Raw genomic sequence first — 25,884 nt, forward strand, 5'->3', positions numbered from 1 at the left:
GGTATTCTGGTGTCGTGTGTATATACAAAGGTGTGAAACCTGTGACTAAAACACAGCCTGGGGGCACGTAGCCTAGTGAACACCGTTACACTTCATTGCATTAACTGTGTTTTTAACATTACAACTTCTCTGCATAACGACTAATGGACTCCATACCCCGTATTTACAAGTAGCTTTCAAAGTATAACTTGATTAAATGAGATTTAGCAATAAGCTATGTAAAATTACGATACACCGACGAATACGGAAGAGACCAAACAGCCACAAAACACAGATTAATTTTTAAAAATTGCTTGAAATATATATGTTAAGCAAATTTAATAACTTTAATTACTCTTTTGACTTTCTACATCGATATTCTGAAAGTATATACTTAATACGGTGACTTTCTTAATCAGCGGTCATACTTTCACTATAGTAATCATCGATTGAAAATCGGCTTATCCCCCAATTAGGCTAGTCTAAGGATTTTTCTTGAATTTTGTCTAAAAATTAGCAATTCGGCCTATGCCCCACATCGACATATGCCCCGAAAAATACGGTATATATTATGTTTAAAATTCTTCTTCTTTACCTCTACTGGCACTGAATAGAAACTGACAACATATTGATATAGATAAAAAAAAACCTCTACCAAAATTTGTGTATTTCATGACCCCCAAAGCATGGGTTATTACTTCAGCTAGGGTATGGCCAAGTATTTAAAAATCTTCTTTACATATATTTACACTTGATTGAAACTGACTGCATAATTTAAAAGCTGTCTTCTTTTAAAAATTAATTTTTCATGATAAGATAAACCATCAAAGGATGGTTTTTGGGGTGGGGTTATATATTATGTTTATAAATCTTATTCTTTTGTTCTGCTGTTGATTATTTTAATGAAAGAGACAATTTATATACGGTATATTCAGAAAAGAGAGTGACTGAAGCTGTCTATCAAAGTTAACATATTAATTACCTGCATGAAAGTCTTTTTCTCAATTATGGATTTCATTGTCCTTGTTACAATATTTCAAGTATTTATTTAAACCATTGTACTTTGTTTTCTGTTTTTGATACCTATGTGTGTAGCATTTTAAATTATGGATGTGAAGTTTGGGGTTCCCACAAGGGACAAGATATTGAAAAGGTCCACCTTGAGTTTTTACGCTTTGTGCTTGGTGTCCGTAATAATACTAAATACAACTATGTTATATTTCGAGACTGGGCATCTACCCTTGTATCTTATTTGTATATATATCGAATGTTTAAGTTCTGGTTTAAATTATTACGGACAGAAAATTGTATATTAAGAGCTGCTTATGGCTGGTCATATTGTATTTGTGAAAACGAAAAGCAAAATTATCAAAGCTGGGCAAAATTTACTAAGGACCAATTATATAATCTGGGACTTGGCTACATGTGGAATGGTCAAAGTAATTTAAACAGTCGTATTTGTCTACCAATTATTCAGAAAAGACTTTTAAAAGACAACTTTATTCAAACGCTGCATGGCAAGATGCAAATAGAAACAAAATGTTTTATTTACAAGCACTTAGTTGATAATTTTTGCTTACAATATTATTTAGAAAAATCAATACTAAGGTTGTATAAAAAAATGTATTTCCAAAATGAGGTTGTCCTCACATAATCTGCTTATTGAAACAGGTCGACATAAAAATATACCAAGAGACAAAAGATTTTGTAAAACTTGTATAACAGACATTGAAGACGAATATCGATTTATACTTGTATGTCCAATGTATTTAGCATTACGATCAAAGCTTGTAAAAAAGTATTACTGGTGTAAACCATCCATGTACAAATTAATACAGTTACTAAGTGTTAACAATATCAAAGAATTGTGTAATTTAGGAAAATTCATTTACAAAGCCCTTACACTCAGAATGGTTTGACTATATCAAGTGTCATTTGCTGATTTCAATTGTTATTACTATCAATATATATAATATATATGTGTTATTTCATTCTCCAAATTCAAATTATTCTATAAACATAAGAGTTTGTGCGCACGAGTCAAGATTTGTAAGGACTGACCGTCCATTATTGCCTATATATATTCATGTATTGTTCACCATTATAAGTGCTATAAGACGTATGTCTTTTGCAATAAAGAAATTGAACTCCTATGAAACTGCTGCACTGAATTTCATGAACCTTGGTGGATATTTAGAAAACAATGTGTAGATTTGTATATTACCAGGAAACTCTTATTCTCTTGCTCTGGGAATTTGAGCTCTTACGAGGGTTGTTCGGAAATTATTGAGACAATTACTCTAACTTCCTTGTGTAAAAAGATAAATCATTGAAATTTCACCAGGACATAAGTCAGGATGTCTTTTATTATCGTAAAAATGTTGAGGCTGATGACATCATTTGTTCATTCCTGATAAGCTAACAGGGGTCGACACTAACTTTTTTATGCATTAGTCCTGCCGGACAAGTGTCTGTTACTGTGGAATCATTAGATATCGTGGTGGCTCAATTTTCGTGGAATTCGTGGGTACCTCTCATCCACGAATTTACATCATCCACAAATTAATCAATTTTGGTTCTAATGGCATATCTCCCTTTGTAGGTGAAATAAAATACACGAAATTACGTCCCCACGAACCTGTAAAATTTAAGTATTCCACAAAAATTGGCCCCCACGAAAATTAATGATTCCACAGTAACTTTAACTAGTCCGCAGGCAATTTTATTAGTCCGTCAAAAATAAATGAAATGCATTACCGTATTTTGTCTAATAAAAAACACTGTTTTTATTAGAATTTGTAAGAAGGGGTGGGTATCATACATCACAAGGAATTTTTTGATGTTTTTTTCTTACAGGTTAATCACTGGCTTAGTTGTATTGTACTATTCAGTACATAGCAAGAAGCTGCGTATTCACTATCTCCGTGTACATGGTAGAAGCCGCCATTACAGATGTTAAAAATAGATCTGTGCAATAGATCAGGGCGTTGAGCTACCATGTTCTTTTTGTTATTTAAGTTCTTTAAAAATTAGGTATAAATAATAAGCAATTTAAGACAAATGATTTAAACACAATTCATTTAAATTAAACAACAAGAAATTTCCTTTCACCTTTCAGTTTATTTTTTTTTAAACACCTAAGCGTCGCTATCGAAGCCAGGGTTGTTGTGAACGTGTGTGCTTGTTACCTACCCTTAGGGCAAAAAATTATCAAATCACCCATAACATCCTGCATACCTCTGTTGTTTTCACTCGGCAACTCTATAATCACCAAAATGTATCATATATCAATTTACTGTAAAAATAAACTCAGCGTTTTCCAGGAAGTTGTCGACAATATTGCCGTGGCTTTGCAACATCAATAATTAATACATTTTTTTAAGCAGATTTTTTTATTAGTCCAACCGGACTGATTAGACAGAAATTTTGTTAGTCCGACTCAAAATCAATTAGTCTGTGACTAACGGACTAAGGTTAATGTCGAACCCTGGCTAACAAACTTGCCTACATCCAATGACCCAGCGCAACCACAAAATCATCGCAATGTTACTTTAACGTTTTTCCTTGGCCCTATTTTATAAACACCTTACAAACGAAAGGAAAACATAAACTATTCTTCATTTTTATGGCGTCGAGCGAAGCTCGAAAGCCATCTAGGGATCGTACGTCCGGAAGTTCAGTTTTTAGGAGCCAAACAACACAGACTATGATTGAATCCGCAAATAAAAAGTGCACAGCTTTTACTCAAGTGTTTGAAGTTGCGTGCGTTTAATTAAAAGTTGTATGATGATATTACAAGTTGGCAACATGCAAATATTTCATTTATTCGATAATAAATATATTTTCAAAATGTCGGGTGTAGTGAGTGACTAGCGAGTGAATAAAGAAGCACCGATAGCGGAGGAATATCTTTTTGATCGTAACTTATCGGACCTTTCCCACAAGCCAGCGATAAATACTGAGACATCCCATAATCCATTTGACATATGGCGCTCCGTACACTCTGCGTATGAATATCACCAGGAGAATTAATCACGTATGAAATACGATTGCAATTTATCGCCATTCCTTGAAATGATGAACAAAACCCAACAAAAACAGCAATATTTTTATGATTTCATTACAATATCATGCGAACTATATTTATAAAGTCACGTGATGTCTGGAAAAGATAGCGTGTCTAGACGAGGATAGCGTGGGTTAGAAGGAACAGAAGTCGAAGAAGAAAGAAAAAGAAATTAAAACAGTGATTAACAGACATTAAACAAAGAATTGAAAGGTAAGGGCAATCAATTGATAATATTTTACTTTTAATTCTGTTTTAGAGTAATTTTAGTCCATTTTTTAAATATATTCATACGGTAATCAATTTGAGCATGTAAACACAGCGAAGAGAAATGGATACATCGTAAAATCGTCTTGTAATTTGTTGTTAAAGGAATACGATTGAGGGTTGCTGGAATTAGAAGGTTTATATGTCAAATGCCATTTTATGAAGTAGACAGTTTAATCACAACAAACAAATAGTGTGTTTTAGATACATCAACAATATGTTTATCGCAAATCTTACTCGGGTGTATTCACTGCGACCGATACACTGATGTGTTGAGTGACGACACTGTCAAAATTGGTTTGTATTACAGTTGCGATATGCAACAAAGAATCTGATTGGTGCATTTTTATAGACCCGCCCACGTATATTTGACAACATGGCGCCTAGATGGAAGCACACATCGGAGGAAGAGAGAAAACGTATAATAAAGTTGTATTTGCAAGGTAAAAGTTATAGAGCAATTGAAAAAGAAACGGGACGATGTTTACGCACTTGTATAAATGTTGTGAAAGATTATGAACGAAATCACATCGTAAAAACACAGAGAAAAAGTTCTCAACGACCAAGGAAAACCACACAGACTGTTCTCCAATTTATTGAATATCAGAAATGGAAGAAACCATCCATATATTGCAAAGAAATTCGTCAGAAATTGCTTGATTCTCAGATATGTACCTTAGACAATGTGCCGTCGGGAAAGAGCATATCGCGTGTGTTGAAAAAAGAGCTTAATTTTTCGCACAAAAAGCTAACCGTCGTCCCAACTGAAACTTTACGACCAGGCCACGAACAAAGGGTAGACACTTTTTTATCAACACTTTTAAACTATGATTTTACACAGATGCATTTTTTTGACGAGGCATCTATTGTAGCAATATCTGGAAATCGTTCGTATGGACATTCTCATACAAGTAAGCGCGCCATTGAAGTTCAACAATATGCTAGCTCTGTTACATTAACTGTAAATGTGTGTTGTGATTTTTTTGGAATAAATCATTTCAACATATTAAATGGGGCCTCAAATGCATTAGAAATGATTGAATTCTTCAATGAAGCCTTAGCTGAAAAAAATGAAATTGGGAACCCTATGTTTAAACGTGGTGATGTTGTAATCATGGACAACTGCGGATTCCATCATCAAAGGCAAGGAGAGCGGTTATTGAGAGAACTGTTAGCCAATCATGGTGTTGATTTAGTTTTCCAGCCCCCATACTGTCCAGAGTATAATGTCACAGAGTGTGTATTTGGCCTGATGAGACAACATTTGCAACGGAATGAAAAATTTGTGTCACAATTTACTGAACTTGCAATTGTAAATGCACTTGACCATTCAGTATTGAAACGTTACATGCCATCTTTTTTCAAAAGATGTGGTTATACATGATGTAGTATGCAATTTTCATTTGCTACTAGAATGTCAAATTGCTCATTTTCTTTGTAGGTATGAAGATTTATAAAATTCACAAAGAATAAAATAAACAATGCTTTATGGGGTTTTTTTTGCTGATTAATTCTGAATAATTAAGGTACAGGATGTAAGGTTCAATCTCTGACAGAAAATCTCCAATCAGTTTTATTAAGAACTCTGTTCATTTGCTTTTTATTGTGACTGATATGGATTTAGGTGCATTAACAAGTTTTTAATATTTACTGCACTTCAAAAAGCCTAATGTGAGGTCCATGTAAAGTTGTATATTTATCTGGAAGTCAAATATACATTTAGGACTGAAACACACCCCTTTTCCACAGACATCATTACCCCGCATTGAACTTTTGATCTCTCACCCCTAGGGCTGAACCATTTAAAAAAAAATTGACTTCTATCAATATGAATGATCTAAAAATCATCCCTAATGCTCCAAAAAATTGACTAATGATTGGATACAGTAGTATTGAAATAATCGGGTGAATGATCAGCCAAACTATCACATTATCTGCTCAAATAAAATGAAATTTCATCAAGATATCTTAATAGATTAAATATATTGTTTATTAATTTTTTTTGTATTTTATCTTGTTTGATTATGAGGTAGAAGTGTTTGGTGGCATAAAACCTACGGATCCAATGTTTGGGAAGTCTTGAAAAATCAATTATCAATAAAAAAAAATGACCTTATGGTTGGAATGACAGAGATTAACAAATTGACAGCATAATTTAATTATACATTCTCCGAAACCAGTGCACTAGTCTCTGATAATTCATTAAGATTTATAAAAAAATAATAGAGTGATTTATATATATTGCAAAAAGATAATGTTTGGAAAATAATCCAATCATAGGGCCATCATTCAAAAAATGCTTGTTTAAAATTGCCACCTGGGGATTCAAAACTCAGCAGGGAGGGAATTTTTTTTTTATTTTTCAGACTTGAAGTTTAACTACCGTAATTGAAAATTGAAAATCGGTAAAAATAAAATCTCAATTTTATGTTTTTTAATTTTGTGCTAATAAAATTTTATCAGCATTTTTAACCCTAGTTAAAAAGCCAGGTCATAGTTTTTATTAGGCATAGGCAGTGATCAATGATGTACACTTCCAAAAGTCAATGCACTGCAGGTCTCTTTCAAAATTGAGGTGGAATAACACGTACATCACAAAATTGATGATCTCTGATTGTAATGGCATTTCGTTTAGTTAAAAGGGTTTTAAAGACAAACATGTTAATTACTCCATAGCCGGGTGGATAAAGTGTCAAGGCTTGTATTCCGTACATCCCAAGTTCGGATCCTGCAGGGGTTTTTGTTGTTACTGAATTGAATTTTTTACATTCTCATTTTTTATCTCCGAAACGCAAATTTTTGCTTATTTGCCACGTACAGTTTATTTATTATTTTATTTTTCTTATTCAGATAATTTACTGTTAATTTGAGTGACTTTTACAAGGTATGTTATTCCACCTTAAGGCTTTAGACAGACATTGAGATCTTACACTTGTCCCTTAAAGTTAAACTTTGCAAGCAGTATAAAAACTAGCAAGCCTTCAACATGTGATGAATTAAGGCTAAATATTTAATAAATCTTGTTTTAAATTTTATTATCTATAACATTTAACTTGTTGTAATTTCACACATGGAAAATTACAGTTGATCAAATTTATTTCTGAAATGAAATCTTGTGTAACTAGTGTGTAACATTTCATCAGAATTGGTCTTTTCTGATCGACAACAAAACATTTTCAAAATACACCAAACACTACCATGAATATTACAGAAATATTTTTGTGTTGTTTCCTCTCAACTCAAAATATTCATTATCATCATACAAGTAACTTAAAATAACATCAAACGAACAAAAATGTTCCATCTTCTCGATTTACTATAGTCCTTGGGCAATGGTGGGTTTTTGGGGGGGTGAATCCAAAGGCAGAGGTGGATTTGCAGCACATGCAGGAGCTGTTGAAGATGTCGTGGGATTTGCTGGATACATAGGATAGCCATTTCCATACACATCATACATGGAATTCCACTGATTTGGGTACATGACATACTGATAAGGAGAAGTAGGCGATGTTATGGGGAAATATGGGTTGTACTGTGCCATTTGAAATGGAGAATTCTGTAGTAATGGTTGTTGTGCTGATGCTGACGCTGATGGGCTACTATAACCTGTGGAATCTGGTTTGATATCAGCGTTTTGTTTCGACACATTTTCTGATGTAACAAATGGGTCAACTGTGCTGGATACCCTGGATTTTCCCTTACTTATGAGGTTACTGATATGGTCAAGAGACTGATCTTCAGGAATTTGACTGTTGGTTGCAATCTTGATGTATCGCAAGTCTCGTTGCAGATTTTGGGCACCATCTTTCCCTTCATATTTCATATAAAATAAGGACTTTAAAATAGGGCGCATAGCTGTTGTAAAGTTTGTGTTATTATGTTTTTGAAACATTTTTATGCTGTTGAGCTCATCGTTGATATTTTTAAGTCTTCTTTCGACATCATGGATTTCTTTTGTTACCTAAAATGAAATAGTCACAGGTTAGTGATGACACTAATATATTCAATTTTACAGTTATAATCATCATTGTCATGCTATCTTAATACACAGCATGATTATGAATATTTGAAGTTTTGGTAAATTGACATATAAACTGGTAAAAAAGCATGCAGTGCATATTTCACATGGAACTATGTAATTGTTTATTACGAATTTTTTTTTATGTGGGGAGGTTTATAAAAACTGATATGTATAATAGATTTTATCATGAATATCACAAGCAACATTTTTGTAAGTGCGGTGTGTTAATGCGTTATTAAACCTGCCTCTGTCACTGACTGCTTGTGGTCTGGGTGTTTCCCCTCCTGCCCGCAAGCGTGGTATCCCTCGCACTTCATGAATGGACAGGACTTGTTACCCCGGTTCATAATCGATCGATGACCTTTTCGGTGACAGTTGTCACACTAGGACTTGGTGATGGGGTTTCCCGGAATACTAATGGCAGATGGTAAATTTGGTTTTTGTTTTAGATCATTAAGTTCGTCTTTTTTGTGTACTAACAAGACAGAAAGTGTATCTCTTTCTTCATTTAGACGGTCAACTTCTTGTTCTAAAAAATTGTCCGGTGCTCGAGAAGCGGCTGCAGCTGGCGAACGTCTTTCATGTCTTTCGGCGACAGTCGTGGGGGTAGCATTAGAGATGGGGGCATCAAGATCCCCGAACTTCAATCTTTTGGGCGTTTTTGGTAACATGAATTCGTCAAGACATTTTTGTTTCAACTTTTCTTTCGTACCAGGGGTTTGCAGATTGACTATGCGGTCAATCAACATGCGTTTGTAAACAGGAGGTATGTTCATGCTCTCAACCTCATGTGGTCGTAAATACTTCAACGTGCTATCACTTTTTACAGCAAGTTTGATGAACTCTTCCTTATAACACACAAGATCTTCATCTATATCTCGAAGAAACCTCTCGAGCCCTTCCATCTTGACCGGAATGATCTAAATCCGCGCTTTAAGTGGGCGGGTACTAAACAGCCAATGAAAACGCTTGTTTGAAAAACTGTAGCTCGCGATCTCAATAGTGTCGTCACTCAACGCATCAGTGTATCGGTCGCAGTGAATACACCCGAGTAAGATTTGCGATAAAGGAAAGCCTGACAGTAAGAATTTGCATGATGTAACATTGTTGATACATCAATACTATTCTATTCTTATTATGTAGAAAACTGTTTGTGTGATTTGGTGTTTACATATGTTTATTTGATTTTGATTCTGGAATGCAGACATTACTCAAATTATATCACTTTAGAATTGATTTACTGAAGTAGAAAACTATTTGAGCTGGAGATAGGCTTTTATTCAATATTGAGTACAATATTACTGGAGTTGATATGCATTAAATCTGGAGTAAAAAATTATGATTTGACTTGGAGATTGACGAAATTTTTCAATTTGAGAAAATTACTGGAGTTGATTTGTATTTTGTATTAAATAGAAGACTGTTTTACTTTAGATTTTGTGTGTTTTTGATTTGACAAAGTACCAATTACTAGAGTTGATATACATTAGAACTGGAGTAGAAAACTAAAAACTATTTTGACTTGGAGATTGACTTATATTTTAAATATATCAAAAATACTGGAGTTGACTTGCATTAGATCTGGAGTTGAAAAATTTGTGACTTGGAGTTTGGCTAAATTTTTGAGTTGACAAACTTAAATTACTGGAGTGGATTTTACATTGCATCTGGAGCAGAACACTTGGAGTTTGGCTAAATTTTTGATTTGACAAACTATTAAATTACTGAAGTTGATTTTACATTGCATCTGGAGCAGAACTGTGACTTGGTAAACAAGGGAGTATTGTATCAATTATTTTGGCATTCTGTTTGAAAACAAAATCAAAGGAATTCCTGTACTTTATGTAAAAATCATTAAGACTGGAGTAGAAATTCTGATAAATTGGGTATTAGTTAAATAGAATTATATTCGCTTTGACCAAAAAGGTAGATCATGGGAGTTATTTTAGACCAATGGCGACTTAGGATAGGCTGTTTTAATCCCAATTCTAAAACAAAAGCAAAAAATACTTGGTTCTTAAACGAAAATGCATATGGAGGATTATGCAAAATTTTGCTATTGAGTAAGCTATTGTTGTGTGTGTCTCTACTGTTATTGGTGAGTGGTAATGTTGAAGTAAATCCTGGACCAACAGAGTTCTATTACAAAAGTTGTTTTCCAATTCAGGGAAGATTTCATCAAGGAAATGAATTATTTAGTGAAGAATCACATGGAAGGCAATTTTTACCTTGTTGTGTTGTTTTTCTTGTATCTTGCAAATTGAAACCTTTCAAAAACATAAAATGGACAAGTGACGATTTAGACAAGATTTTGCAAAGAGGGGATTATGTGTACAGATTTTCAAAAGAATTTTTAAGACCTTCAAAAGGTTTCCTTGAGCCAAGAGACTTGCCACCATTTACAAAAATAGATGGATATATTTCTACTGGAAAGTTAGGAACACTTTCAGTGGCAGCATTCAAGATCATTTTGTTGGGGAATATCCTTTAGTTAGGTTGGAAACCGCCATTTTAATGGGATTGTCAGGAAATGTATTGAATTGTCAATATGGTATATTTATTTGTAAAGGAAATGCTTTAGCCATATGTAGAGATGGAGACATTTTCCTCATTTTTGATTCCCATTCTAGAGATGTTAATGGTTACAGTTGTGCAGATGGTACAAGTATCATTATTCAGAAGAAATCTATGAACAAATTGTGTGATCATCTCAGGGATTTAGTTCATGCCGGTGAAAATAATGAACAATATGATTTTCATGTTGTTAATGTGAATGAAACTTCCGAACATTGCATTAAATATGTACATAAAGCAAGTGAGGCTTTTGTATGTCACGTACCAGAAGTAATCACCTGTACAACAAATGAAAATTCAGGATTTACTCCAGCCTTAGGAAATGCTGTAAGGAGAATAGACCTTATCGAATTGCCATTTCTAAGATCAAAACAGAAAAAGAACCCGAAAAATACTTTGTCTCAAAACAGAAAAGGAAATTCAGATCATTTGAAGAAAGATTCCCTACCTCCTAAAAAGCTTTGCTCTAGCAAGACAAATATTTCAAATTTTCCTGAAAAACTTTCTTCTAGCGAGACAATTATTTCAAATTTTCATAAAGTAATTTTACATGGACCTGAATTTATTTGCATAAGTTGTAATCAAATCTTCTTTAGACATTCTGTTTTAGAATTTGATTTGACCCGTCTATCAAGCACTTTGATTAACAGTTGTACCACTTCAATTACAAGTGTTGAAAATAAGAAATGGATATGTATGCAGTGTAAAAAGTACTTGAAAGATGATAAGGTACCACCATGTTCAGTTGGAAATGGATTAAAATTTCCATGCATACCTAAGGAATTGCAAGGTCTCACAAAGCTTGAAGAAAGATTGATATCTCCTCGTATTCCATTTATGCAAATAAAGGAATTACCAAGGGGTGGCCAAATTGCTATGCATGGAAACCTAATAAATGTCCCTGCAGATGTTGATAAAACTGTGAAACTACTTCCAAGGAATATGAATGAGAGTGACGACACAATTCCTCTGAAGCTAAAAAGAAGTGTAAACTACAAAAGTCACATAGCATTTGAACATGTCAGACCAGAGAAAATTATTGAAGCTGCTAAATGGTTAATTCATAATACATGTAGTAGATTATTTCGAAATGAGGGTATAACATTAAATACAGAGTGGAATGCAATAAACAGAGACACCTTAATGCAAGAAAAATAGTAAATTCTATTCATAATGATAATAGAGATTCCAATGATGAGCCTGCCAGTTGTGAAGTAGAGAGTGAGCAATGGTCTGAAAATGATGAAGCTGTTCAGAAACCTGCGGGCAATTTCGATACAGTCATGCAACCAGCTGATTTTCGAGAGTTTAACAGAATTTTGAGTGTTGCGCCTGCAGAGGGAAATTCTCCTTTAGGCATGTTCCAAGACATAAATGCTGAATTTTTATCATTTCCTACTATATACTGTGGCGAGTCTAGACAAAATAACAATTCAAGAATCACACCTATTCATTACAGCACCATCTGCAAATGGGAGTTGCGCAACGCTGATAGGAGAGTTGCTTATAATGTAACAAATATATTTTTTAAACTGAAGAAGTTACAAATTAAGCAAATTTCTGATAAAGTGTCTTTAGCTGTAAGAAAAGGCAAGTTGAATGGCAAAAAACTGACTGTTGATGATGTACTTACTGAGGGTTCTGTTAACAATATTGTTAAACATAATGAAGGTTATCGCGTATTGCGCACATTACGAGGTTCACCACCTTATTGGGAGAAGACTAAGAAGGATATTTATTCAATGATTCACCAGTTGGGCATTCCTACATGGTTTTGTTCGTTTTCAGCCGCAGAAACAAAATGGAAAGTTCTCTTGTGTGTTTTGGGAAAGCTAGTTAAAAATAAAACTTACTCTGATTCAGAAATTGACAATATGGCTCGGTCTGAGAAAAATGAGCTTATAAAGTCTGATCCAGTAACATGTGCAAGATATTTTGATTTTCGTCTCCAGATGTTCTTCAACAATGTTTTAAAACATGAAAGTGCACCAGTTGGTAAGATTAAAGATGTTTTCTTTCGCATTGAGTTTCAACAAAGAGGTTCCCCTCATGTGCACATTTTACTCTGGATTGATGGAGCTCCTAAACTTGGTCAAAATTCTGAAGAAGAAATTGGGTCTTTTATCGACAAACATGTCACTTGCAAGAAAAATCCTACCATACCAAATTTGGTAAATTATCAGACCCATAGACATGCACGTACATGTAGAAAGAAAGGCAAGTCCATTTGTAGATTTGGTTTTCCTATGCCGCCATTGGACAAAACTTTGATCCTTGAAGGATTAGATGAAAATGAATCTGAACAAATTTCTGCAGCACAAAAAAATTATGAGAACATACTGGCTTCTTTGAATAATTATAAACCGGGGGATAATTCTGATGTAAGTTTTAAGGATTTTCTTCTGTCAATGAAATTATCATACAAAGATTACATCATGGCATGTCAATTGGAAAAGGATTTCTTTTCTAATCAAGTTGATGACCCCGTAGTCACTGAACTGCAACATGAAGATGAGCGTGATGCAAATGAAGGTTCTTGTCAATCGCAAGATTTTGGTTGTTTTAATCCAGGAAACACTTCCGAAACCAGAGAGTACGATCTTGCATTAGATATGAATATAGGAAGAAAGCAAATTTCTAATGACGAACATCTAACTGGAGAATTAAATGATGATGAATATAGAGATTTGGTTCAGAAAGTGAATATTAAACAAAAGGAATTCTTTTACCATGTGTTACATTGGATGAAAACAAAGGATGACCCAATTTATCATTTTCTTAGTGGTGGTGCTGGTGTTGGTAAAAGTGTATTGCTAAAAGCTCTTTATCAAGCTCTTACAAAATTTTTCTCACACAAAGCTGGAGAAAACCCTGATGAAGTCAAGGTCATAATTTGTGCACCAACAGGTAAAGCTGCATTTAATGTTGGTGGATCAACTATTCATTCAGTATTTAACATCCCTGCGGAACAAGGCTTCAACTACAGACCATTAGATATGCAACAACTTGGCACATTTTAATCAAACTTAAAATCACTTAAAGTAGTATTTATTGATGAAATTTCTATGGTAGGTAGAAAATGTTTAAGTACATAAATTTGCGACTTCAAGAAATATTGGGGTGTTTGAAACCATTTGGAGGAGTTTCAGTTATTGCATTTGGTGATTTGTATCAACTGAAACCAGTCATGGATCAGTGGATTTTTAAATCTATATATATAATATCAGCAGTGAATTCAGGATATATTGGCACCAAACTTAAGGGTTGATAATTTCCTTTTGTTTGAATTAGATGAAATAATGAGGCAAAAAGATGATGTTTTATTTGCTCAAATTCTCAACAGGTTAAGAGAAGGTCAACATAATGTTGATGATGTCCAAATATTAAGTAGGAGAATAGTAGAAGAAAATGAAATAACCAAAAATGTGCCACATCTTTTTCCAACTAGAAATGAAGTTTCTAATCATAACAGAAATATATTTGATCAATTAGATGAATCTAAAAAGACAATTGTTCAGGCAATTGATACAATATCAGGAGAACTTCCAAATTCAATGATTCAAAAAATATTTTCAAAAGTTCCAGACCATGCAACAAAAACTAAGGGATTGATGAAATACTTGTGTTTGGGTGAAGAACTTCCTGCAGAAATATGTGTTAATATTGATGTAAAAGATGGAATGACAAATGGCACACCATGCACTGTTAAAAGGCTAGACTTTTGAGTGCTTGGTTCTAAAAGATGTAGCATTGTATGGGTAAAATTTTGTTCTGAAGATATTGGCAAAACATGTAGGTCGCGTTTCAAACACTTGTTAAGGTCTTCCGTTTCCAACGGAAGACCTTTCTATTATTGTGCGGGTTAAGATTATTCTTATTTTTCTTTTTTTTTTTTTTCTTCCTAGACGCGAACTTTGAGGCTTCATATCTTGCTCATTTCTGAACGGATTTTGCTCAAATTTTCAGGACTAATGGACTTTACAAAACACTATTTTCATCAATTCATAAAAGTTAGAATTCCCTTTCCGTTAACGAGTAATTCCCCTTTTAAAATTTTTTAGGGCCTTTGGTTTCCAGACAAAGGCTCCGAGACTATGATAGCAGGGAATAGGAATCCAACGAATTTGAATAACAAAGACATTGAAGTTGTATACATCGGTTTTTGTTTTTGGATTACATTCCTTATTTAGGAAAAGGTAGGGGGTCAAAAAACAGGATTCCAAAAAGTGCAAAAATTTAGACATATTTTCCTTTATATCTTTTTAACGAAAAATATTTTGTTAAGACATGTAGAATAAAAGTTGTGCAGAATATCAAGGGCTTTCATTTGACACCAATAAAAAAGGGCTGGCCCCTTAAATTAAGGGCCAATAGCCCCTAAAAGTGTTTGCTTAATAACTCAAAAACGGTTTGGATTTTGATATGGATGTCGCTGGAAAAGTTGTTTGTTGGGATCTCATAAAGGTCGTAACAATATTTTTTTGTAAGTGATTTGTGTAGTATGAGTGTAAAAAGCTTTACATGTTGACATGTACCTGTTTTCATTTGACAAGTTAACGAAAGTATTTGTGCGTACAACTGGCATAAAGTTGCCGCAGAAAGTATGCTGGTTTATACAGGAGGCATTAATTTATAAGTTTTTTTTTTTTGTTGGAGTACATGCTTTTTTTTATGAGTTTAAGTCACTGTTGTTAAGTTCTTATAGTGCACAATCATTAAAAACGGCAATTGGAAAACAAAACATTCTTTTTCTCTTCTTTTTAACCACAAAATATGGAATTAAAAAACTCTATGCATTACATTTCATTTATTAACTCCATGCATTTAAAATCTACCTTGAATCAGAGCTGTGTGTGTGTGTACCATTACATAAGTTCTCCCTCGCCCGCGGCCGAGAAAATCGGTCACCATGCTCGCGGCTGAACTACCTAGCGGTCAGCGGTTATCTAATACACGAGAGTTGCGTCTCTCATATATGAGTTTATTTAGCCGCGAACTCAAGAATGATTTTAGTTTTGATTACACAAAATCTTTTGTTGATTAAACGATTGGATGTCAAGTAAGAAATAGTTCATTTAATTAATAAAAGCAATGTCATTCTCGAAAGCAATAATAGACAAAGATCAATTGTGGGGTTTAAGTTTAAAATATATAACTTCTATTTGATAGAGTAAGGTCATTATATTGCAAACTTTTCAAATCTTCCTTGGTTGTGAGCTGTGCGTTTCTGTGCGTTGTACCTTTACGAAATATATTCTTTGCCCACGGCCGAGGAGATCAGCGACGGCTGCATTACCTAGCGGTAAGGGGTTATTTAATACACAAGATTCGCACACCGCGACTTACACTTACATGAATATGAACGTGTTTGAGTTAATATAGCCGTATATACAAGAACTGTTTTAATTTTATGTTATAAAAGTTTGTCCTACTTGTATATATTTAATTAAATATTTGAGTGTAAATGAATATTAATAAACGATATTACTCCAAATCGGAAAAATCGTTCGACATAAACTAATGGTTGGTTTGTTTATGTAAACTACTTTAAAAACTGTACAATTAATGTTTTAAATCAACACCCCCCCCCCTCAAATATTAAACATTTAAATGATGATAATCCCTCGCACATGGCTGAGGAGATCCGGCGCGAGTGGATAAGTGATCCGCGGTCGGTTCGTGTTCTTCTACATGTACATTATGACGCGTTTATGTTTCATATTTTGCACGGACACAACTATATTTTACTATGTTTTCAACTATTATATTGGTTTAAGATGAAAAGATAAATTTATTTTACTTGTACAGTTGATTAAGCATTGATTTATACGATAGCGTATAAGGTAGTTTAAAAATCAAATCAAATTATAATCAAAGTTCCATGTTACATGTTTGCGGTAGGTGCTAGCACGATAAAGGAATGCCCTGAATTGAGGCATTCGATGATTATTTTAAAAAATATTCACATGAGTTTAAACAACTTTAGATTAGATTCTATCGGTCACATATTAATCACTACTGTAGTTTCATTGTGGAAGCGAACTCATTGCTGCCCCCCCCCCCCCCTCCTCCCGCCCCGCTGACTGGTGCTCGCGCTGGATTTTTTTTTTAATTGGAGAAAAGATAGCAAGATCTGTCGAAAATCATTTTTGGTGGTTTCTTATGTGTAACATTTTGTTACACTTTCCCACCCCTTTGTTTATTCGTCCAGTCTGTGTTAATTCAATTGCCGCATGCGACCGAGAATCTTGTGTCGCTTCAGCGCACACAGCTCAGAACATTTATAGCCCCAGGTCATCAATTGTTATGTAATTGAGTAACAGTTGGAAGGGTGATTTTACTACATAAAATAATAAAATCATAACATAATCTATTTGAATTGAGTACCATGCGTATAGATTCCCATAATAATTAAATTTTTTATTACCTTTCTATGTTTACATTTAATTTTGTTCAAATAATTAATAAATTTTCTATCATTTAAATTGTGTGCTTCATCAAATACGTATTCCGATTACCTTGAAGTCATTAATTTTCCATTGGCTTTTGACAAAAGAGAGACGCCTGACCATCCAATGAAAACAAATACACAGAGTTTGATTGACAGGTTTAGCCAGGTGCAGGTCTCACCCGATGTCCGAGGTTATGTGTGCTACTTGTACACAGCCGAATGGTCTCAGTAAGAGTTATCGATGTAAATAAATAATAAAGATACATGCTTATCAAAACATGATCGTGCAAGTTTAAGTTGATTTAGGTTTGTTCCAATAGAAATCATGTTTCACTAACTGTATTTAATATTTTTTATGTATAGCGAATTTTAATATTGTTTCAGTACTGAAACATCGCATGAAAACGTTAAATATACATGTAATTATCTGTTACTAGTCGTCTTTTAATATATATATACCTTTCTTTTGTTTGTTAAAAATTCGCTCAATTTTGTTAAAGTAATGTAAAACACGGGCGCCATTTTGAAACAATTAACTTGTCAGAGAGTTCCGAATGAAATCTGATGAACGTTTCACACGGTTCTCGCACGCTTTGCTCGAAACGATTTACACGCTTTGCCCGAAACGCTAAACGGTTTACATGAAACTCTAAAAGGTTTACACGAAACGTTTCTCGCATGTAGGCCGCACGCTTTTTTGGTGTAGTAGTACATTTTAGGGTCTGTAAATTTTGTCAGCACGCAATTATAAACTTGCACATAGTCTTCAAAAATTTAGAAATATTTTAATATAGAAGTTATCTTTGAGAAAGGTTTACGTGTTTTGTAGGCGGGTTCAGTTTAAAAAAGAAATACAATTCCTGACATGAATCATGAGTACATACTGTTTATAACAATGCTTGCTACCCTTGAAAATTTAACTCGCCATTAAACATCTCACTTTTTAAAGAATGTTTGAAACGATTACATAAACTCTGCTCGACAAATAGTTTTCCTAAAATATTTTCTTCCTTTCTTTGTTTCAAAACACGTTTTATATACAGGCTTTCAATCACAACACGTTTTTATAACAAAAGCAGAACTGAAAGTATAGTCATTATAATCGTTTGACACCATATAACATATATTTTGAACTCGCAGCAACAACGGAAGACCTACTCGGGGCTTTGCCACGAGCTCTGCTCTAGTTTAATAATCTTGTTTCATCTTCATGGACACCAATATTAGAGATAGCAAGAAAGTTTAGTTTCAATTATTATAAGTCTTTCTGTATTACACGTCGCCAGTTTCCATTAACTCTTGCTGCAGCAAAAACTGTGCACAAATCACAGGGCTCCACGTTAGAAAGTGCAGTAATTGGACTTGGAAATAAAAAATTAGAGCACCTCTATTATGTTGCTTTAAGTCGTGTGCAAAAATTGGCATCTGTTTATTTATTGAACTTCGAGGAAAAAAGCATAAAAGTTTCAGAGTTAGTTATAGAAGAAATGAATAGATTGAGAACATCAGCTAAAATTTCTATTTCAATTCCTGTATTGTACTATCTTCCTCAAAATGTCACAACAATCAAAATTGTAGATCATTGAAAAGACACATGTGCGATATAAGAAAAGAAAAAAGTTTGCTCACAGCTGATATAATAGCATTTGCTGAAACATGTCTGAACTCTAATGATAACTCATCAGATTATGAACTAGATGGGTATGCTTTATTTCGAAATGATGACATTTGCTGTCAAGATAGGCCATACCATGGAACTATTGTTTACTCTAAACTCTCTCCAAATGCATTCAATGTTGAGAACGCTTTGAATATAGAATTGACTTGTGGGTTAATATTTTTCATGAAAACTCAAAAATAAATGTCTGCTTTGTTTACTGCCCTCCCAAAATTGCAACTTTTTAAGGAAATGTTTGTTTATTTACATAACAAATTTGATCTTTTACAACCCTGTATAATTATGGGAGACTTCAATTTAGATTTCCTTCAAGTAAAAATGTTGCCCAATCACTTGAGAGCTACTTGCTCCCTTTACCAGTTAATCAACTCTGCAACTACAAACTATGATACAGTCTTAGACCATGTTTATACAAATATTGATAAGAGTTTAATAAGTATCTCTGGAGTTTTGGAATCATATTTTTCTGATTATAAGCCTGTCTTTATTGCTTTACAATAAATTTTTCAAAAAATAATGAACTGAATTCTTTGTAGATGAAAACTCTGAAAGACGTGTTTGACGATGGTGGTGCATCAAGTGCACCCTACACCACTGCACTAAAAGTGCAAATTTGTGGCATTGCGGACATTAAAAACTATAGAAATGCCAATGGAGAACAAAGGCAGTCAATCACGCTGTTGGATTTGCCGACCATACAATGGCTGTAAAGGGTATTTTATATGACGTTTCTAAGGCCAATGTTCTTAGGAATGGAGGGACTGTCATGCTACTAAACGTCATCCTCAAGAAGGACTTGAAGACCATTGTGATGACCAATCGGTCCAAGGTACTCAAAACTGGCCCCTTCCAACAGGCAGTACCAGAGTACTTCCTGAAACAAGGACAGGACTTGGCATGCCCGCCACCTGCTGAATTGGTGGCGATAAACAAAATTAAGACGTCGCCAGTGAAGACGATGGTCTCCATTAGAGGACAAGTTGTTTCTGTAAGTATATTTATATTTTCAAAACTTTAAAAATTGTTTTTAATATAACTATTATAAAATAATATTTTTTTATTTGCATAAATTATCATGTAATAATTTTGTAATAGGAGGAGATGGAAAGAAAAGTAAAGGTTGCAGGAGAAGACACAGCAGTCCGCACCTTAAAGATTAAAGATCAGACAGCTGCTTGTAAGGTGTCCCTGTGGAGAGATCTGAGTAAAATCAAAACCACCGTAGGCCAGCACATTGAGCTTACCAATGTTATCGTTCAAGTCTGTCAGGAGGAAAAGTCAGTTTCCACGACTTCAAGGACAAAACTGGTGGTAAGTTTTATTTCACAATATTACAGTGATTTTGCACTTAAGCTGATTGCAAGGTTTGCATCCAGTTTGAATCTTTGTTAACCTTTGTTTGCATATTTAACAAAACTCTAAATTATATCAAATTCAACTATATGAAAAGTAGCTGTTTATATATTTTTATTTTTTTAGGAAATTGCTGCACCAGAAGTTGTAAGGAAGATAACTGTAATAGCTTATGATGTCATTGACGGGGAATTTCTCACCTTGACATCAGACGTTGCAGACGTTGAAGACGAGGACTATCCAGAATTTGAAGTGCCCTTGCCCTCCTTGCAAAAGCCTTTGCATGCGAGTTAGAAGTGGAAACAACTCTTTTATCGAAGTTGCCAATGACAACAGAGATTACTGTGAAGGAGAAGGAAAGGGAAATTAAGGATTTGACTGTTCTACCATCATCCGTCTAATCTTAATGATGTAATGGACTTTCTCACGATAACAAAGCAGACATTGACGTATCATTACAGTGATTTTGGCCATGTCCTATTTTGAAATGCAGCGATAACTAAAATTATGTACTTTCTAAGTTTTTCCATATACACAAACATGATAAATTCATTCGCTGTACCCGGTAATTGGAAATATGAAGTTTATGAAGGCCAGTTCCAAGTCCACGTCGTTCAATTGAATATTTTTTATCTGATTCTTTATTGCAAAACTCGGCCTCCTTTTTGATTGAGCATCATGATTTTCTATGTAGTTAACATGGAAACACTACATAATTTTGCTAAAACTGTTGCATAAATCATACACTTAAAAAGCTTTTGCTCGAAAGTTTTAAAATGCAAAAGTTGATAGATATTGTATAGAACTTTGATCAAATTCCAGTCATTGCATTACAAAATAATCCTATTGTCATATGTGCCAGTTGAAAAAAATAGTTCTTGCTTTAATTTCTTACAAAATTCTTTGCATAGTGCAAAACTGGTATCTATCTTTATTCTTGGTGCAATATAAGGCTTTGGAATTCTATTGTTTAAAAATCTTTGATTTGTATGTATATTATGCAAAACAAACAAAAAAGCATTGTTTGTTGCTTATTATTCATTGGTGTTTTTTTCAATGTATTGTTCGATGTTTTCATTTTGCATGAAGGACATTGATGCCTTTCTTTTTGTATGTTAGAGTAGTTAAATTTTAGAAACAAACATATAAACCAAAGCAAATAATCAAGTTTGCAACTTTTTATGTAAATTTTCATTTATTTGTAAACATTTTTCCTTGAAGTATTCCAGTACCCTCGCCTTCATCTTAACATTGAGATCCAGTTTTACATGTTTCTTTTTATCCTACTGACTTAAACATAACATTTGCAGTGTGAAAAGTGGATATTATAGTTATAGTAAAAACAATTGAGTAAACATTTCCATTCATTTTAACAAATGTTTGGCTGAATATGTTCAAATATGTAACGTACATGTCAAATCATATTCCTTTAAAGTATACGTAACATTGCTGACTTCACATGAGTATACTATATTTTGCATTCCATGTTCTTGATGCAGTCTTTTTTTACATTGTTGTTGTACATGTTGTAAGTAATTTTTCTCAGTTTTTGTTTTGCTTAGTTCTTAGCTTTTATTTATTAAGGTCTTCCGTTTTCAACGGAAGACCTTATTGTTATTGCTTTGATTCTTTTCCTCTATTATTATTATTATTCTTTTTTTTTTCTCCCACGTTTTCTCAAAAGTGCTTCAGTCGATTTTGATGAAACTTTCAGATCTTATTCATGACAAAATTTGTAAGAAAATTACACGAGATTTTTTTGGTCGTCACTTCCGGTACCGAGTTATTTAAGATTTTATGTTTTTGCTTGTTCACAATTTTTCTAAAAAAGTATTCAAGATAGGACTGTCAAATTTTCAGAGAAGGTAGAGAGTGAACGGCCGCAGTGCCCTTCGCATATCCGAACGTCTGTCGTCACTTCCGGTCGTCACCGGAAAGAAATGAAAAACCTTAATTTTTCAAATTTTTAAACTTGAATTTTATTTATGTTTTTATTCGATAGACACGCCTAAAACACTTCAGAATATGAAATTTGTTTTAAAATCGATCAAAGCATTCCAGAGATTTTGAGCTCAAAAGTTCTGAAGCGAGAGTCCGCGTAGCTCAGTCGTTAGAGTGTTGGACTTGTGCCCAGGCGACCCGGGTTCGGTCCTCGAGTGCCGATTATTTTTCTTTCCTAATTTTTTTTTCTTTAACGATTTTATCTTTAAAATGGTGTTTTTTATTGTTTTCCGTTTTATTTTTATCATAAATAAAAATAATAACAGCTTTTTAGTACAAATATAGTTCTCGTTTCTGTCAGCAGTTTGCTTAATTCAGACGCTCGTCGCATCGCCGGCATCAAAGACATGCCGCCAAAGTGCCCCTGCAGTACGACCGCATTAGAGTTCACTGAGTCGCTTTGCCGGCATCAAAGAAATGCCGTCATCTCCATGATTGTATGCACACAGCATTTAGCAATGCACCAACGATATTCTACATGGCTTTAAAAGGAGGACATATTAGTATTTATTCACATAATTATATAGATACACGCATGCATGTATACATGCGTTTATTGACATATGTTGCTTATATGAATTTGATTTCCTGAACACTATAAAACACTATGAAATATCTCTCTCTCTCTCTCTCTCTCTCTCTCTCTCTCTCTCTCTCTCTCTCTCTCTCACCCTGACAACCGGGTGACTGCGATACGGTGTGAAAACTGACCACTCTTGTATCTGTGTTTGGGCCTATGTATTAACAGATGTAAACACCGATCGTTGAAATACACTGTTAAAACAAAGAGTATGATTATTCACTTTTGATTTATAAAAATCATTACGGCAGGGTGGATTGGGATTATAATCATTTACAATCAGTCTTATAAAGTTTATATTTATTTACAAAAGTCTACATGTACATGTTCGCCCAAAAGCGGGATTAGTGATTATGCAGCGGGGTCAATAATTCATAAATTTCCTGTTATTAACTGATTGCTTATAACACTGAGTGTTTAGACTTAACACTGGGGTATCATCACACAGTGTTAGTCGGCAAAGATAAACTTGAGACAAAAAGAAAAATAATCGATGCATCAAAGAAGCAGATAAAAAAAATTAACAATTTCTTTACCATATCGATTTTTGATAAACTCATCTCTCTCTCTCTCTCTCTCTCTCTCTCTCTCTCTCTCTCTCTCTCTCTCTCTCTCTCTCTCTCATTATAGCTAGATAAACAATGAATGTGCATATCCGTATAAATTAGCCTAGCGAAAATTTTTATCTTGGTATAATATATCTATCAATTTTTTAAATCGGAATTTGAATTAATTATTCTCCCCTGGAAATAAACCCGGTTTCAAAATCGCCCCCACTTGGTTTCAGACTTTTGACGAGTCATCGGACATTATGCTTTGCCCTGCGTATAATCTCTCTCGAATGGGGATCCGATTACTATTGATGAAATAGAATGACTATTATTGATGAATAAAATGTTTTTCTATTAACTTATAAAGCGAGTTAAAAATGCTGAGGTGGATTGATAAAACGCTTCTTATAACAACAGTTTCAATCCAGTGTTTTCTCAGACGTCCGCGTCAATTTGTTCCCGCACATTTCAAATGTTTTGACTGTAACAGGTGACGTGCGTTAGCTGTATATTTCCAATCTTGTCAGTTAATGTTCTGTGGTCTTTGTTTTGTATCCTTGCTGGTGAGGAAGATGTATTCTTATATGCTTATGACTGCCAGTTTACAAAATTACTTATTAATTATATGAAATTCATGCACTTTTTTAAAAATCAGGTTCAGCATGTAAAATTTAGATTTTTTATCTTCTAGACTAGATATAGGAAAAATGTCTAAAAGAACATATCATTATTTTGTGATCCTAACATTAAAAAAACGATGAAAATTAGTTAATTAGAAAACATTAAATAAATTTAACGACCTGATGCATTCTTTTCCATGTTCCCAATGTTAATGCTATACATATATTAGAAAAGTGAATATTAATGCAAAAATTCATACTAAAGATTTTGAGAAAGATTTTAATTTTCAAATCAATAGTACAGTGGCGTACAGTGGCGTACAGTGCTGGTCAGTTCTCTGTACAGGGCCATACAATGAGGATACAGTGCTTCAGTAGGACTGTATAGTGGAGTACAGTGGTAATCAGTGAAAGGTACAGTTAATGTACAGTAAACGTCAGGCAATGTAAGTCAATTTTTGGGAATATTATTGGATTTTAAATTCAGTAATCTTAATTACTGCCTTCTTCTCTCGCTCTCTGTATCAACATTTCAGTGATGATTGTTATTCTTCAGCTGCAGTGCACTTCGCAAATCCGAACGTCTCCGGTCGGCACCGGAAGTAAGCAGAAACATTTATTTTTCATTATTCCTTGTTTTTAAATATTTTTTTCTGCCATATTACAATGCAAACGCTTTAATCAATGCAGAATATGTATTTTTGTTCAAAAATCGATCCATATTAGAATAGTAAACTTTTGTCCAAGCGGCATGGGTTCAATCCCGGAGTGCCGACTCTTATTTCTTCCTTAATTGTGCTTCGATTCAAAATGTTGTCTCTGAAATAATGGACTTTAATTATTTTTGTTTGAATTTTATCAAAAATCACAGTAACATCGCCTTTTCCTAATATGAAGATATGTCTGTTGAAATCCTTGGAGAGGCTTACTGGAATTTTAGAAAGTGTTTAGAAATAAATAAAAAATGTCCCGATAGCCTTTTTAAGGTGTTTTCAAACGGAAGATCCTTTCAAACAACGCATATACATTTTTCTAACATATGTATTTTATTTAGAAATTGTGTAATATGTGATATTTAGAATTTAATATTCTACGTTTAATATAGAAGTCACCGACCGACCCCCCCCCCCCTTCCATATTTACAAAATCATTTAGTTTTCTGGCCCGATTTTCCTTGATCTTTGATCTTGGGCCTTTAATTTCAACTAAGTACCATTCTAGATAACTGTACTAATTACCAGACCAATTCGTTCATTAATAACAGAGTTATGAAGTTTTTGGCATTTGAGTTACAATTGTCGTGTTTGACATGTATTATAAAAAAAAAATTCCCAAGCCCTACACTCAATCCTAATGAAAATTCGTGAAAATGAACCTCCGACCCCATTCTTATTGTTTGTGAAATATGCAGCGGATTGCACAATTAAGACGAAATTCCTGAGATTAAACGGCGCTTATTGCCTATACGTTGAAATTAAATTTACACAGTACACCCACCGACTCCCCCCCCCCCCTTCCTATTCACAAAATCATTTAGTTTTTCTGGCCTGATTTTACTGGATCTTTCATCTTGAACCTTTATTTTCAACCTAATTCAAGTCTAGATTTATGTACTAATGACCATGCAGACCTATTCGTTCATTTTTAAGAGAGATATGAATTCTTGGGCATTCGAGTTTCGATTGGCGTGCTTGACATGTACTGTAGAAAAAATTCTAACTACCGAGCCCCTTACTCAATCCT

The 25,884-nt window shown here is 33.9% G+C and overlaps 2 pseudogenes; one reads left to right on the forward strand and one right to left on the reverse strand.

Annotated features, from left to right (window-relative positions):
* The first annotated feature begins 2,218 nt into the window (after window positions 1-2,218).
* On the forward strand, window positions 2,219-21,928 carry LOC128173239 (uncharacterized; annotated as a pseudogene).
* Window positions 7,823-10,730, reverse strand: LOC128173238 (uncharacterized; annotated as a pseudogene).
* Window positions 21,929-25,884: the final 3,956 nt, after the last annotated feature.

This window comes from Crassostrea angulata, chromosome 2, assembly GCF_025612915.1.
Source record: "Crassostrea angulata isolate pt1a10 chromosome 2, ASM2561291v2, whole genome shotgun sequence".
NCBI lineage: Eukaryota > Metazoa > Mollusca > Bivalvia > Ostreida > Ostreidae > Magallana > Magallana angulata.